Source organism: Psittacula echo (genome assembly GCF_963264785.1).
Source record: "Psittacula echo genome assembly, chromosome: 18".
In the NCBI taxonomy this organism is placed as follows: domain Eukaryota; kingdom Metazoa; phylum Chordata; class Aves; order Psittaciformes; family Psittacidae; genus Psittacula; species Psittacula echo.
Window position 1 is genome coordinate 2,171,309 of NC_137754.1, and position 15,493 is coordinate 2,186,801.

Genomic DNA, 15,493 nt, shown 5'->3' on the forward strand with positions numbered 1-15,493 from the left:
CTGCCTGGCTGGGGACAGGCAAAAGGGGAGCCAAATTCTAGTCCCTGTGAGCTGGGAAAGCCCCTGAGCTGCATGGAAGCTGAAGGGGACTCCCAATCTCTGCAGTTGCTGCATTGCTGGGCCCGATGAGCTTTATTGAGTTGTTTCCTGCTAGAGCTTGGGTGCGATCCTGGTAACATCACAGGTAACATGGGGTAGCCAAGATCTGAAGCTGCAGCCCTTTCCATGAGCTCTGTCTGCCCCTGGGCTGTGTTCCCTTTCTTAAAATTGATCTTTGTCTTTCTCCTCTGGCAAGGTCCAGACTGCTTGCCTTCTACTCACTACCAGCTAGGCTGGGTGTTCCTAAAGCTACCCTCAAGGTGAAGGCTGTGGGTCAGGCTCCCCATAGTGCTGCTACAATGCAGTGCAGGTGATGGTGTTTCTGGGTACCCTGCCTGCAACTGCCTTGTTTCCTGGCAGAGGAAACAGATAAACAGTGAGCACTGAGCACATAGCCTTTTGTCTTCCTGAGAACTCTTCCAGTGCTTGCACACAAAGAGCTGAGCAGCCTTTGCTGTGTCTGGGTTTGCTGGGAGATCTGTGCCTTCCTGAGCATCTCTCTGCAACCGGACTGCTGCTACCTGTAACCCGCTGCAAGACGTACCTGAGCCTATGAGTGAAATTCTGGGGGCAGGAGAAGCTGAGGTGTGCCTTTAGGCATCTCCTGTGAAGTTGTGTCTCTTCACCAATGCTGTGTGTAGTCTCTTCCATGTGAAATCCACCCCAGAAGATGGTGAGAGCCTGCCTTAGCCTAGGGAAGTGCTGCAACCTAGAGGAGAAATCCCTTTATACTGCAGCAGAGCCCTTTCTCCTCTTCACCATCAGGCGGCATTGCAGGCTCTGGTGGCTGGCAGGGTTGGGATGCGCCCAGAGCAGAGATGAAGGGCATTTCTCATTGATCAGGAATACCTCAGCTCCTGCTCCCTGCTTTTCACCTTTTACACACTTGGCTTGGCCATGTCGGCTGAAGAGCTGAATTTTTCATCAAAGCAATGATTGTGCTTTTAGATAAGGGGAACGGTGTGTGTGTAGAGCGGGATGTTTTCCTACCTTTTCACCTCCTTCCTGCCCTCAGAGCTCCTGATCTGTCTCTGTGAGCACAACTCTGCCCTGCAGGCTCGAAGGGAAGCCTAGGGGATGACCCACACATGGGATGCAGGCTGGGAAAAGCAGAGGCTGTTGCTCCTGCAGACCTTCGCTGGCCTGGGCTGTGTACCGGAGGGAGAGGCAGGCAAAGCTGCAGTGCAGGTGGCTCACGTGTCGGACTGCACATCCAGCGGGAGGGATGCTGGCTCATTAGTCCAGGAAACACCTCCTCCAAGTGGGAACGCAGCCCCCCCTCCCCACCCTTCTTCCCATTCCTGATGTGTATGAGTATTCTTTTTTAAGTGGCAAGCTGAATATTTTAAACAAACACTGCTTAAAATCTATAATTTATGGGCAAAGCTTCAGAAGAGGAGATCAGTCGTCTCTCGGTGCTGAGGGTGGCTCTCCATCAGCAGCAGCCCCCACTGCTCTGTTTCCAGTCAACTGGCGCAGGCATAAGGGATTAGCCTTGGGCAGGGCAGCCACCAGAAAATTCCCAGCTCTGAATGAAGGGAAACCGGATTGTCTTCTCTTGCAGGCAGGAGCAACTTGGAGCCCTTCCCCAGCACATGCGCCCATTGAGAGCCCTGGGAGCAGCTGGCTGGGCCCCGGGGTTTGGGGCTGTTTCAGCTCTCAGTGTAGGGTTAGGAATGTGCTGCCTTCCTTCAGCCCCTCTTGGTGCAGTGTGCTGGTTCCTGCTTGCGGTGACACAGGGGAGGAAGCCAAGATGCTGAACTCCCAAAGCTGACAGGCTAGACACGATGAGGAGCTGCACCAGGACCTGAGCTAACGGGCACTGCTGGGTAGTGGTAGACCCCAGGACACTGGGAGAAGACCCTGTCTTTGCTGTCATTCTCCCCATTATGCCCTGGATGTTCCCCAAGCTGAGCTGAGGGAAGATTCCAGGCTTGTTCGTTAATGGGAGCAGAGAGACTTTTGCTTCGATCAATTAATTTGCTGCTCTTCCCCATTTTCAGGACCATCTTTTATTCATAGCCAAGTGGTGCAGACACCGCTGCTTGCTGCCTTCTCAGAATGCTCGCATTAATATTTCATCCTGGAGCCTGCTCGTGCTGAAGAGAGTTCATGTCCCATGTACCTTCCTCCTCCCACTGATCTCCTGCCCTAGGCCAGCTCATGTTCCTCCCCTCCAAACCCAGGCTGGGTCTCCCTGTCTCTTCCCTGGCTATAAAGAGCTCATATTCTCTGGCTATTAAGTGTGGCACACTTAGAAATGGAGCTTGCAGCTCACTTTGTGTCTTGTGTGATGCTGGGTAACCAGCCCTGTGCACTGACTGCCATGATTACTAAGGCGGTTAACAGGTTCTGGGAGCAACTTACTTGGGTATAAGGCAGTAAGGAAGGGAACTGACCTGTATTCTTCTGTCTTTCTGCCCTGTGCTAGGAAATCAGGGAACAGAGGTGCCAGAGGAGCAGTTCAGTGCTGTGGCTGCAAACTGGGAGGAAAGAAGGCTGAAGAAGAAACCCCTGTCTATACCTGGCAGAGGAGCAGCAGCAAAGGAGCTCTCCTGCTTCTTCCCCCCTCTCCTGGCTCCTGTGCATGCGTTCTCAAGCATCACTTCGTTCTGCAGAGCTCCAAGGCCAGGAGCAGCCTTTGCCTGCAGCCCCAGCAAAGCTCTGTCTCTGAAGACAGGCAGGCCACAGTGCAGCCGTTTGGAGTGGCACTTCATTTACTGAATGGCAGCTCCATAATCCTCTTCAAATAAAAAGACTGTGAAGTTTCTGCGCTGGGAGCGGGTGGAAGCCTTCGCATTCAGGCAGGTTGCACAAAGGAGGATCTCCTTGCTGTAAGAGCGCGCCTGGGTTTTGCTTGGGCTTTGTGATTTCATTATTTGTTTTCTTTTGCACTGGGAGTGCTAAGGATTTATCAGAGGGCCTCATAGCTTATTCCTGGTTGCCCTCTTCAGGAGCAGTGTATCCTGTGCACATTGTATTTGAGGCTCTCAGCAATACACTGATCCCTGGCTGTTGCAGTTGAGGAGGCAGATTAATTATGGCTCAGCTCTAGTTTCCAGCGGCGCCTTTCATATCAGGGTGAGCCTGTGGATCAGAGGCGATATGTTTGTCCTCCTTTCCCACCTTGCAGTGGATGGGATACACCCTCCCTGACTCAAGGGCTTGTGCTGGCAGGGTAATGCTCGCAAGGTGTGATCTCTGCCCTTGCCTCCTCACCCCAGCTCTCAGCAGAGCTGACTCCTGGTGCATTATCCATCTCTTCAAGAGCAGGCGACTGCCACCCACCCTTACCTGCTACTCTCCGCCCCAAACATCTTGCCATTTGGCTTTTGTCCATTAAAAGCCTTCACACCTTTGTGGACAGCAGCAACTTGCATTTCTTGACATGAACCTTTCCAGCTTTTGCTCCAGCTGCCAGGGAGCAGCTTATACCAGTCTGCTCCAAAGAGCATCCGAACTGTAGAAGTGCTGCTCCAACCCACTGGATATCCCAGAGATTCGTTTAAAGCAGACTTGGACAGGAAAGCAGCCAAATGGACAAGAGACGGGTGGAAAAAGCACTTTACTGGGTGCCAGCCGCACTGTATAGCTGGGAAAAGGGCAGCGACAAAAGCTGTTGCAGCACACAAAGGAAGAGCAGGAACCGCAAGGAGACAGGGACGTGCTCCAGAGGCACAAGCATCATCCCCAAAGGGCCAGGGTGCTCCAGGAACCCGCAGCCCGCGGCCAGGGAGATCCTTGCCCAGGAGCGCCCTCCCCTCGCCCCTCCTTCCCGCTCTGCCGCTCCTCTTCTCGCTCTCGCCCCGCGGCTCCTTCCACACCCGAGGGACTCCTCCGCGTTCTCCTCTACCGGCAGCCGCTGCAGAGGCCAGAGGACGCGGTCAAGACGGAGCAGCCCGCGCTGCTCCCCGCTGCTTCGCCGGGCGGGCAAAGACACGCGGGCCCGGCCCCGGAACGAGAGCTGCGCAGCGCTACCGGCCCCGCCCGTCCACTCGCACCCACCCCCTACGCCCCCCAACCCCTCTACCCCCCCCCCCCCCCCCCGGAAAACACTTCGGCAATCGCCTTTTCTCACCGGAGCGGGGTTCCGGGGCTCCGCCGGCGCTGGAGGCGCGCTCGGAGGCGGCACCCTGGGCACACGCTGCTGGGCGTGCAAAGCAGCGGCTGGAGGGGGGGGCCCTGGTCCCCAAGGCCCTCGGAGGCTCCCTCTCTCCCATTCAGGGGCACCCTGACCCGCACCCCGCTAGCGGGGCGGTCACCCCACACAGGCTGCCAGCTGCGCGCTCTGTAGAGTGCGGGGCAGTTCCTGCCCTAGGGGCAGCGGAATCTCTGGAAGCTCTGGCAAGGGCATTTCCCGGGATGTTTTGGGGGCTTGGGCAGAACTTCCTGAGGTGGGTCCCTACCCCTCGGGAGAAGCTGTCGCTTTAACGCCGAGCAGCTGGTTGCAAACTGGATGATGTTTGAGGGGGGCAAGCGCCGCTGGCCACCCTCAACTTGCTCCCATCCCACCCTCCTCGCCGTGCCCTGGTCCGCTCCGTCTCTGCTCTCAGACCCAGGAGTCTGGGGAGAGAAAACCACCGTTTGGGAAGGCGGGGGGCGAGGGGGAAAGGGCCTGTTCAGGGTTCAAGTCCTGCCGGGGCACCCCTTTTAACGCTGACGGCTGGACCAGCGCCCCAGAAGCAGAGACGGGGCCCCTGCTCTGTTAAGTCCGGGCTGCTGGGCACCACAGCACAGAGAAAAGCGGGCCCGAGGCAGCGCACGGGGGAATGACGGCCGTGGGTCAGTAAGCGCCGCAGGGAGGTTCCTCCGGGGCGGGCGCCCCCCGGTCCGCCGGGTGGAGGAGTTGGCAAAGGCTCCCCTGTTCCTTGGCAGCAGACCCTGGAGGAGAAAGTTAAACAGAGGCATCCCTCGCGTGTGGAACTGCAAGGCAAGAGTGAGCCAGAGAAGCAGCAGGCTGAAGGGCCCAGGGAAACGCACTCTGGGCAAAGGGATGTCCCTGTCACCGGGGCTGCAGTCACACTACAGCATCCTTAGTGCTTTTGGGAGGGTCTTTATAGGTCTGGGGAAGGTACTTGGCTCAGAGCCGTTCCCTGGATTTTTAGAAGCCATTCCAGTTCTGCCATGAGAAGACACATCTGAATTGTTGCCCCTGCAAGGTTGGGGCCAGGGACACCCGCCTGCTTACAGGGGGGCCCTCCCAGCACTCCCACTGGGAGCAGGGGACACACAGCCCTCCTTACAGGGCAGCTCCCCTTGCCTCAGTGCTCCCAAAAAGCCCCATGGAGCCTGAGGCTCCGACCTGCACCCAAGTTATGGGTGGGCCATCCTGGCTGCAGCACATGACCACCATCACCATCATCATCATCATCATGTACTTCTTCAGGAGCCCAGTGAGTGCCCTCAACCCCAACGAGGGGGAGGTCACTTCAGCCAAAGGTGGGCCTGTGCCCTTCTGCACAGCACTTCCTCAACCTGCACCCTCTAAAGGGCCAGGGGGGGCTCACTCCTGTGGGCTGGCTAAAGCAGCCTCCCAAGCCCTGCTTAAAGCGGGCTGGGGATGCTCCTGGGGATAGAGGGCTCCACGGACTGTGACACATGCCCTGACAACAGGGAGTCACGCTGGCAGGTCACCAGCAGGACAGGTGGCCACGCAGGCAGAGACCCAGGTCCTGACTACAGGCAGGTCGCGTTGCCTGTACCAAGACTTAGTGGCTTGGCGCTGTCCCTGGAAAGGGGCAAGTCCAGACCGTCCCTCTGCTCGCGTACTCAGAGGGAACCCCCCTGTTACTGCACAGAGCCCTGCTCTCCTGGGAAGTTCAGCTAAGTACGCTGCAGTTATTTTAACAAGGGCCTAAACAAACTCATTCTCCTGCTCATGCACACACACACAGACACACATACAGATACAGACACAAACAGAGGGAAACAGAAGTTCCGCAAAGAGAGCTGGGGCTCCATTCAGCCAGTGTCTGGGGAGTCACCCTACTCGCGAGCAGGAGAGGAGAGCCTCAGACCAGGCCTCTGGGCTGCGTGGAAGCCGGAGAGCCTCAACACGCCAAGGGGCAAATGCTGTGACACGCCCCAACAATGGAGGGTCATGCTGGGCAGGCCACCAGCAGGCAGAAAGCTGCCGGGGCAGAGGAGTGGTGCAGGGAAATGGCCCTCCCCTGCTTACAGGGTGGCCTGGGGGTCCAGAGAGCTCCATTTCCCCCTTGGGTGTGGGGACGGTGACTCTCACCCTCCTTACAGGGGTGCCAAGCTCTCTGGGCAGCCAAATCATGGGGCATCATGGCAAAAGGCCAAAGACCGGACCCCTGTTTACAGGGAGGTCACCAGTTGGCAGTGCTCTTATGTTCAGCCTGCTGCCCCTCGTCTAGCTTGCCCATCGTGCTCACTGGCACCGTTCCACAATGTCCTTCTTGTCCAGGAGCTGCTGCCAAGGAAGGGGGGGGCACAGTCAAGAGCCAGGTCCTCCGCCCAGAGGAGTGAGGGACTTCAGCCTCAGAGGAAGGTCCCAAACAGCGCGCCCTGGCCCCCGGTCCCCCTTCCACCCACACCTCCCACCCTCCCATAATCAGCTGCGTTAGGCCAACCTTTCTCACCTCCATGATGCTCAGCGGTCCGGAGGGAAGCAAACCAGCCAAGAGAGGCCCCAGCCCTGCTTCTGGGGCACGAGCCCAGCTCAAGGCTAGGACTGCCCAGGCATGAGCTGGACCCCACTTGCAGGCACAACACAATAACACAATACCCACAGGGGATTCAGTTCCCCCCGGCCTCCCACCTTCCCCAGTAGTCCACTCCCTCCTAAACTGCCCCTAGGGCTGAGAACAGAGAGAAAGAGGCCTAGGGCAGGGCATGCCCAACCCCACAAATCTCAGCCCCACGCCTCTGAAAGGCCGGGACCAGAGACACCGGTGTGATTACAGGGGCTCCCTCCCAGCACTTGCCGCCTAGTGCAGGGGCCATGCACAGCCCTCCTTACAGGGCAGTCCTCCTTGGCTCTGCTCTCCCAACAAGCCCCATGGAGCCCAGGTTACAGGCTGGCCGCCCTGGCTGCAGCATGATCCCCCATCTTCAGGAGCTCCACTTCCCCCAGCCCAGGAATGTGTAGACGGTGGCTTTCACCCTGCTTACAGGGTTGCCTGTCTGTCCGGGCAGCCAAACCGTGGGGCAACATGGCGAAAGGCCAAAGACTTGAGCCCTGGTTACAGGGAAGGCACCCAGCTCAAAGCCAGCCAGGGCACCCCAAAGATGGTGGTGACGCCCTGGTGTGGACACAGCCCTGGTGATAGGGAGGTCCCTGTGCCCAGAGTGCCTTTCTCTTTCCTCCTCTTCAGCCTCCCGGGCTTCCCCTGCTCTGCTCTGCTCCTCTTCAGCCTCCTGGGCTTCCCTCTCTGTGCTCCGCTCCTCTTCTGGCTCGTTCTCGTCTCACACTGCCACACGACGAACGCCTCTTTTGCCTGCTCTGCAGGCAGGTGCGAAGGCAGGAGGATGCGGTCAGGGACGAGAGGGACCGGGAGCTCCCCACAGTCCCGCCCGGCCCCAGCGGGAGTTGTCCCCAGCACCAGCGGCCCCGCCGTCCTCCCGCACCTACTCCAGACCCCCCGCCTTCTGCCCCCCCCCCACCTCTCACCCGGTAAAAGCTCACCATCGGCATCGGCTGCTCTCACGGGATGGATGCTCCGGGGCTCCCTGCAGGGACGAGGGCGAAGAACGCTCTGCTGCTCCGGGCTGCTCCTGGCCGAAGCTGAATCCTTCGTGGTCCTGCTGCACCCTTTCGGCGATGCCTGACCGCGCCTCCCAGGTAGGCGCAGAGCCCAGCCCGGCCCGCGGAGCTCGCAGACCCCCGATGGCGGTGACCGACCCCCGCCAGCCCCGAGGCAATTGCAGGTCCCCCCCTCTAAGGCGACGGCACCGGCTCCCTCGCATCCTGAAGCAATTACAGACCCTTCCCCACCAAGGCGACGGCACCGGCCCCTATCTGCCCTGAGGCAATTACGGACCCTTCCCCATCAAGGCGACGGCACCGGTTCACCCCTATCCTGAGGCAATTACGGACCCTTCCCCATCAAGGCGACGGCACCGGTTCACCCCTATCCTGAGGCAATTACGGACCCTTCCCCATCAAGGCGACGGCACCGGTTCCCCCCCCGTCCTGAAGCAATTACGGACCCTTCCCCACCAAGGCAACGGCACCGACCCCTTCCCGCCCTGAGGCAATTACGGACCCTTCCCCACCAAGGCGACGGCACCGGTTCCCCCCCCGTCCTGAAGCAATTACAGACCCTTCCCCACCAAGGCGACGGCACCGGCCCCTATCTGCCCTGAGGCAATTACGGACCCTTCCCCACCAAGGCGATGGCACCGGTTCACCCCTATCCTGAGGCAATTACAGACCCTTCCCCACCAAGGCGACGGCACCGGTTCCCCCCCCCGTCCTGAGGCAATTACAGACCCTTCCCCACCAAGGCGACGGCACCGGTTCCCCCCCCCCGTCCTGAGGCAATTACAGACCCTTCCCCACCAAGGCAACGGCACCGACTCCTTCCCGCCCCGAGGCAATCACAGACCCTTCCCCACCAAGACGACGGCACCGATTCCCTCCCGTCCCGAGGCTATCACAACCCTTTCCCCGGCGGCACCGGCTCCCGCCCCGTCCCCCGGCGGGTCCCGCTCCCGTCTGCCTCAGGCGCCCCCTCAGCCCCGCGCGCGACCCCTGAGGTAAATGCGCGCGGCCCCGCTCTTCCCGCCCACCCGCGAGGCGCCCCTGAGGTGAGGGGCACGAGCCCGGCGCGTGCACCCCCGCTGCAGGCAACTGGCGCGGGCGGGAGCCTCGAGGGCTGCGGCACGCGCTTGGGCTCGCGCCCCGCCCCGAGGGCGGGAACAGCCTTCGGGTGGGTTCGGCTGTTTCCGTCGCCGGGGCCGGGGGTGTGGTCTCCGAGCGCCTTCTGCCGGGCTGGGCTCTGCGGCGTCCCTGGGACCATCCCGTGGTGCTGGGGACAGCTCCCGCAGGTCCCCGGCTCCTGGCGGGTCCTTCTCTGTGTCCTGCAGCAGGTTCTGTCGCTGCCCTTTGCCCAGCTATTCAGTGCGGTGGGTACCCAATGAAGCGCCTTCTCCAACCGTCTCTTGTCCATTTGGCCCCTTTCCTGTCCAAATCTGCTTTAAGTGATGCAGCGCAACTGCACAGCACATGTGAAATGTAAACCCCAGCTGTCTGGCTCAGAACGGAGAGGCCTGCCCTGTGGCAGAGCCAAGTGCTTTAAAAGTCATCACACCAAAACACCATTTGAATAGAGGTCCCAAAACTGGGGTGTGAAAAGCTGAGATTTTGGAAGGGCCAGATGTGGTTAATGGAGAGCCACAAGCCCTACATTTGCCTTATGGCCTTGGGAGCCTGGGAGGAGGCAGGAACAGAGAGGGGAGCTGGGAGCAACTGTTCTGCAAAGGGTGAATGGTGCTGGAGTGCACGTGCACATGAATGTGCATTCACACATGTGTAGCGAGGATGTGTTTGATTAAGGGAATGTGAGCGGAGGTTGCAGGATGTGGAGGCTGCGAGAGGCAGAATCTCCACAGCCTCATTAAACTCTCATGTCCAAATTAAATGTCAGATTTGCATACTGGGTCTGTGTTTTCAGGCCCGTGATGCAGCAGCCAGGAAGAAGCGCATGGGTGGGGAATGCTGTGGGTGTCCAGCAGGGAATGAGAGCCCTGATGTTTGCTTGCTGGTTTTGCTTTTCAAAGCAATTTACCAAGGAGGACAGTGGCCCAGACCAGTTTGCCCATCAATGCCTCATTTATAGTTGAGGAAACTGAGGCACGGGGAAAGATTCACCTACCAATGCCTTTTCACCTCCAGGAAGCCCTTTGCAATGTCCCCCAGGCTGGATTCCATGAAGATCTTGTTTTAATCCAGATTTAATTATCCATAAAGACAGACAAGCCTCTTCCTTGCCCCTTGGGAAGCACAGCCAGCAGGGTAGCTTCAGGTATTGGTACAAAGCCAAACTGCAGCTCAGGTTGGTGGGCCCCTGAAGTGCACAGGGATTTCCCATGTGAATGGAAATGTGCAATGTAGCAGGAGAAGAGCAAAAGCCATCCTCTTCACCTCCTCTCCTCAGACAGGACCAGACTAGTGATTAGCACGAAGATTAGAGCATCTCATTTGGGAGAGGGGGAAGGTGAGACAGTGTTCATTCTTTCAGGAGAGGAATCATGGTGAGCTGGGTACACTGTTGTGCATTGCTACTGGGACTTGAAGGAGCCAGGCAGACTGTGTCTTCAGTCCCTGGAAAGCAAGAATGAGGAATGAGGTCCCTATTACTCTGCAAAGCCTGAGCCTGCTGTCCTGCACATCTGTGTAGCATGTCACATCCCTAATGGGCCAGATGCTGAAAGATGCTGAACATCCTTAGAAGGTCAAACTCAGATGGCAGAAAGCCCTCCTGGCTAATTCTGAGACATGGAAGTGACAGGGCCTACATGACAGGAGATGACTGGGAGGCAGAGAAGCATCTGAGTCAGCCTCCAGGGAAAGATTTGTCAACGGATGGGCTAGTTTTCACCAGCTCCACAGCTGGTGGCAGTTTCTGCACTTCATGCAAGAAGCATCTTGTGTGGCTGACATGCTGGTGCCTGGAGGGGAGCCAGGCAATGGGACCACTCCTTTCTCACTGGGGGTTGATGCCTGTGGACTTTATCCAAGCACCCTTTGCACTGCAGTACCATTTCCCCAGGAAGAAAAGGGGCCCAGCATCAGGAAAGAGCCTGCGGGCTCAGGGCTGGAAGACTGTGAAGAGATTGAAGTGTCTTCTCTTCCTAACTCATGCCTGCCTATGAGGCCATGCTATGAGAACAGCCCCACAGCCAACACCTTATAGCAGGCTGCTAGGCAGGTAAGGATAGCATACTCCCAGGGGAGTTGCTCCAGATTTGCACGATTGTAAAGGGAAGGGATGCAGCTTTCATTAAACCTAGGAGGAGTCCTGGCAGGGGCAAAGTGATGGATGACTGGGATAAAACTCTGAGATCTGCCATAGCCTCCCTATAATTCCTCCTAGTCGCAATTCTCCTATCCATAAAAGGTGGGATACCTCCTGCCTTGGCTATGAGGAATACAAACCTTTCAGGTCTGAGAGTGCTCCTGCCAACCATCACAACACCCAGGAGGGTAATGGAGTTCCATGTGCTGCTCTGCCCACTGCTTCAACCCGATTCTGGGTTGGCAAAACTCACTATGGAGTAAAGCTCACACCAGGGCAGCAGAAAGGCCCGTGTGCTCACTGAGCAGTGGAAGACAGCATCCTTCATGGCACAATGGAAGCAGTGAGCCTTGGGCTTCTGCAGGCAGAAGAGCGAGGCGTGCAGGATGGCTGAGGTTACGGGGCTCTGAACAGGAGCAGCACTGAGCTTTTATGCACATGCCCTTTCATGTTTGCCTCTATTCATGCTGGCAAGGCAACTGCTTTCTCTATATCCATCTTTCTGTCAGGAAATCCTTAGCCTCTGGATAGATTTACTCTCTGATCTGTAAGCTGTTTGGCAGCAATGTCTAATGGAAGGGGGTGAATGTGTCTGGAAGGCTTTATTGGCAGGATAGTGCTCTGGAGGGGAGGTTGGCTCACTTGTTATTGATGGAACCCTTCAGTGATTGAGATAGCCTTGAGGATGGGGAGTTGGGCAATGGTGGTTAGCCCAAGACTGGAAACTTGGCTATAGGTTTGATCCTAATGTCTGCCACTGCTCTGTAGCCGTGGGCAAATCCCTAATATTTGCTTTACTTCTGTAACAGTTGCCCTTCTGTAAAACACCGTGAAGTGTCCCTCTCACCATGGATGGTGAAGCAGAAGTCTCCTCTTGTATTTAAGACCCAGAGCTAAATAAGGGAGTTTGTGAAAAGGACACCCCATGGAGTGCTCGCTTAGGCTCTGCTTTCTGTCATTGCAATGATGGTGCAGACAAATCCTTGCTCCTTTGGCTGGATTCCCCAGAGGCAGTTGTTAATGCTGCTTCCCCAGCTCCTCCACTGAGCTGTCTTTGCTTACTGCACTCATATAATCAGAAGTTGTAAAACCACTGACAAGTCCATAGACCAGAATGGAGATTACATGCAACATTAACATTAAAAATGGGCCAGACTTACCAAGTTGTCTTCATTAGGCAGCTGTGTTTTATTTGTGGCTTTTACTGCCAAATAAATAATCTTTCAGGTGAGTTAGTTAAGCTGCTCTCAGGAGCAAGGGAAGGTGGGGAAGGAGAGAAGGTTCTGCATGGCCGCTGGGAATTCTATCACAAATGAGCCAGCCTGGAGAATGCAGAACTGGTGTAAAATCGGGATTCTCATCACTTTAAAACCCCACCAGCACTCCCTGAGTGCTCAATGTGACCCCAGGGATCAAAATGCAGGATGAGAGAAGTGATGCTGCTACCACTGCCAGCAGAGGAGCGTCAGTGTGAAAAGAGCTATCTTTTGCTTCCTGGCTGTTCTAGGCTGGGGTTCTGCCTCCCTGATTACTCCTTGACTCCCTGACACGGTCCAGGATCACGGTTATCACAGAAATCCAGCCCTACCACTTCTGCAACTGTAAGGCTGTGTCAGAAGAGCTCCTCAGTACTAATGGGGGAAGATGAGATATGACTCAGGCAGGTCAGTTATCCTCTGATTATCTGTTTCCTCATCAGAAGGCTGCTTTAATGAAACTGAAATTCTTTGCAGAAAGTGCTTTCATAAATAAGTCAATTTTCCCAAGCAACACAATAACAGATTAATCTAAGGGAAAAAATGAAAGATAGAGGCGAATCATCCCATTTCAACACGTCCAAAATTGACAAAATCTTCCACTTTACATTAGAAGACACCATTTTGTTCAGAAATGAAAGTTAACTGATATTACAAAAAAAGATCACAAAGGCTGAGCTTGTATGAGTGTAGATAGGGAAGGAGCCCTTGTCTTCTTCCTGCTCAGGGAGTTCAGACCGAGCTCAGCTGAATGAACTTCATCCTTTTAATACAAAGCAGGTGTTTTTCCAATCCACCTTTATACTTTTAAGTACCGTTTGCTGCAAGGCCAGTGCTGTGAGCAGGCACATTATACACTTTGCACATTACACCACATATTAGGTTGAAAATAAACAGTATGGGAAGTGGGGCCTTAGTTGTGAGACACCTTACGAGCAGCATGGGGACCTTTCCCTTTGTGGATGTCTTTGGGTAGGGGCAGAGCATCCCATGCGGGATGCAACCCCAGTCAGGCTGCTGGTGTGGAGTACAGTCATGGAGCATCACATTTGGATGCAGATGTTGGCACTGGTGCAGACTTGTTTCTTGGCCCTAGTTTTGTCATTTAGATTTCTCTGAGTGTCTCATCTCAGAGGCTGTTTGGAAAAAAGGGAGAAAAGCAACTCATGACTTCTCTCCCTTAGACGTGTGATAAGGATGTGTGAAACTAGTGAGGAGATCCTATACAATAGCCAAAGAAGTTATTTAAGCCTTGGAGATGGGTATGTTTTCACTGGCACAGATGTTGGACAGTAATCCATTCTCCATGTCAGGCAGGCCAGAGCCCTCGGCTGTGCTCGGCAGTGTGCCTCTGCTCCCTGTGCAGCCGGGCTCCATCCTGCCTGCGCTGCCATGGCGTGAGCTGCTGCAAACGGCCTGTGTTGAGCACGAAGAGAAAACTCCCCCAGCCCTCAGCGAGAGCAATTGCTGCGAGCTCCAGCGCTCCCCAGGGAGGCAGCGGGAGAGCGTTCCTGCTGTTTGTCTCTGTGTGTCTATGTGTGGGTTTTCCCTGGCAAAAAAGAAACCTTGGCTCATCTGGAGGGCATGATGGAGCTCCTGCCTTTGTTGCACTGCCTCGCTGTGAAAGCCTTGTCACCCCATGGCTCTGGAGGGGCACAGCACGAATAACTGTACTTGGTCCCCAGCTGTGCTCTTAAGGAGGCAGTACTCGTTTGTATAATGCCCTATTGTTATGGGATTTAATTAGCTGTGGTTTGTTCGCTCAGCAGACACAAATGAGGTTTTAATTTTTTGTGTACAGTTGCGAGGTGGTTTTTATTCATCGCATCAGGAGCTCTCAGAGGCCTCCCACGTCAGAAGCTGCCTCTTTAAAAGGATGGAAAGAGCCAGACAAAACTGGGATGCTAGTCCAGAAGTGGCAGGATGAGATTGAGGCTTTAATATCAGCTGGGGCTATTTGTCACAAAGACGAGACACTAGAGTGTGCCCCTCCTAGCACCTAGGAAATGTCCTGGTTGCACCAAACCACAACATACTGCTGGGCAATAAGGACAACTTGTCCTCGGCAATAGTGCCAAAGCAATGCAAGGTTCCTAGGATCATCCACCATGCAAGTACTGGTAGGAAACTCTCTCAGCTCAGCAGAGGTGTTGAAAGCACGGAAGGAGGTGTTCAGCATGGGAGAACTTCTTCTGGAAATTGGACAGTTGGCTTCATCCATGCTGAGAACCAGTCAGCAATGTTGGAAGAGACTTGCAAAAAGCCAGTCAAGAAAGATGGGATGTTAGACACAACCATGGAAACATTTATTTTGGCATGACTTTTGTCCTTTTCTCTGCCTGCTTTCTACCTTTGCCACCTTTCTCAGCATGCTCTGTCTTGCTGCCTCCATCAGAAAGCCTAAGTCACTCTTTCTCCCATCTACACCTCTCAGTGTAGATGCTGAAAGGGGCTGGGAGCAGACCTGGGTCTCTCTAAAACTTTCCAGAGCCTCATTTCTTTCTGCTCTACATTGTCTCTCCTTTTCATTCCCTCCAAGCACCTAGAAGCAAAGTGGCATTTGCTTTCTTATTTAATGTCAATATTTGCTTTCCTTTGGTTCTTTCTGTTTAATAATAACTCTCAAGAACAGAGAAGAGGTGAGGCCTCTGGGACCAGCTCTGTGAGCTCAGATTGGGGAAGGTGGTCCTGGCACTCCTCTTTTCTCTTCCTCTGGGAGACAATCTCCTGGGGTTGGAGCAGTGAAGGGAAAATGCCTGGGCTCCAGAATCCTCACATGTGCTTGCAGATAGACATTTGACTTCAGTGGGGTGCCAATATACATGGTTCCTACTCCTGTACGATTCTCTTCACTCCCCTTCCCTCTGTGATGAATGCTGTCTATGAGACAGGCAGCTGCAGAGGGAGATGCAATTTTTCTTAGCTTGCCAGCCATCAATCTCCTGAACAATACTCAGCTAATGAAATGGCAATGTTATCACAAGCCTGTCACCAGCAGTAATGGGGCGATTGTTAGAAACTCAGACCAGACGGAGAGAAGGCGAGAAAGGCTTCAGAGCTTGTCTTCAGAGTGCAACTCCTGGTGAACTCTGGCCATCCTTTAGTGCAGAACCAGGAGCCCTGGTTTGCTGTCCATCTTCTCCCACTTTGAAA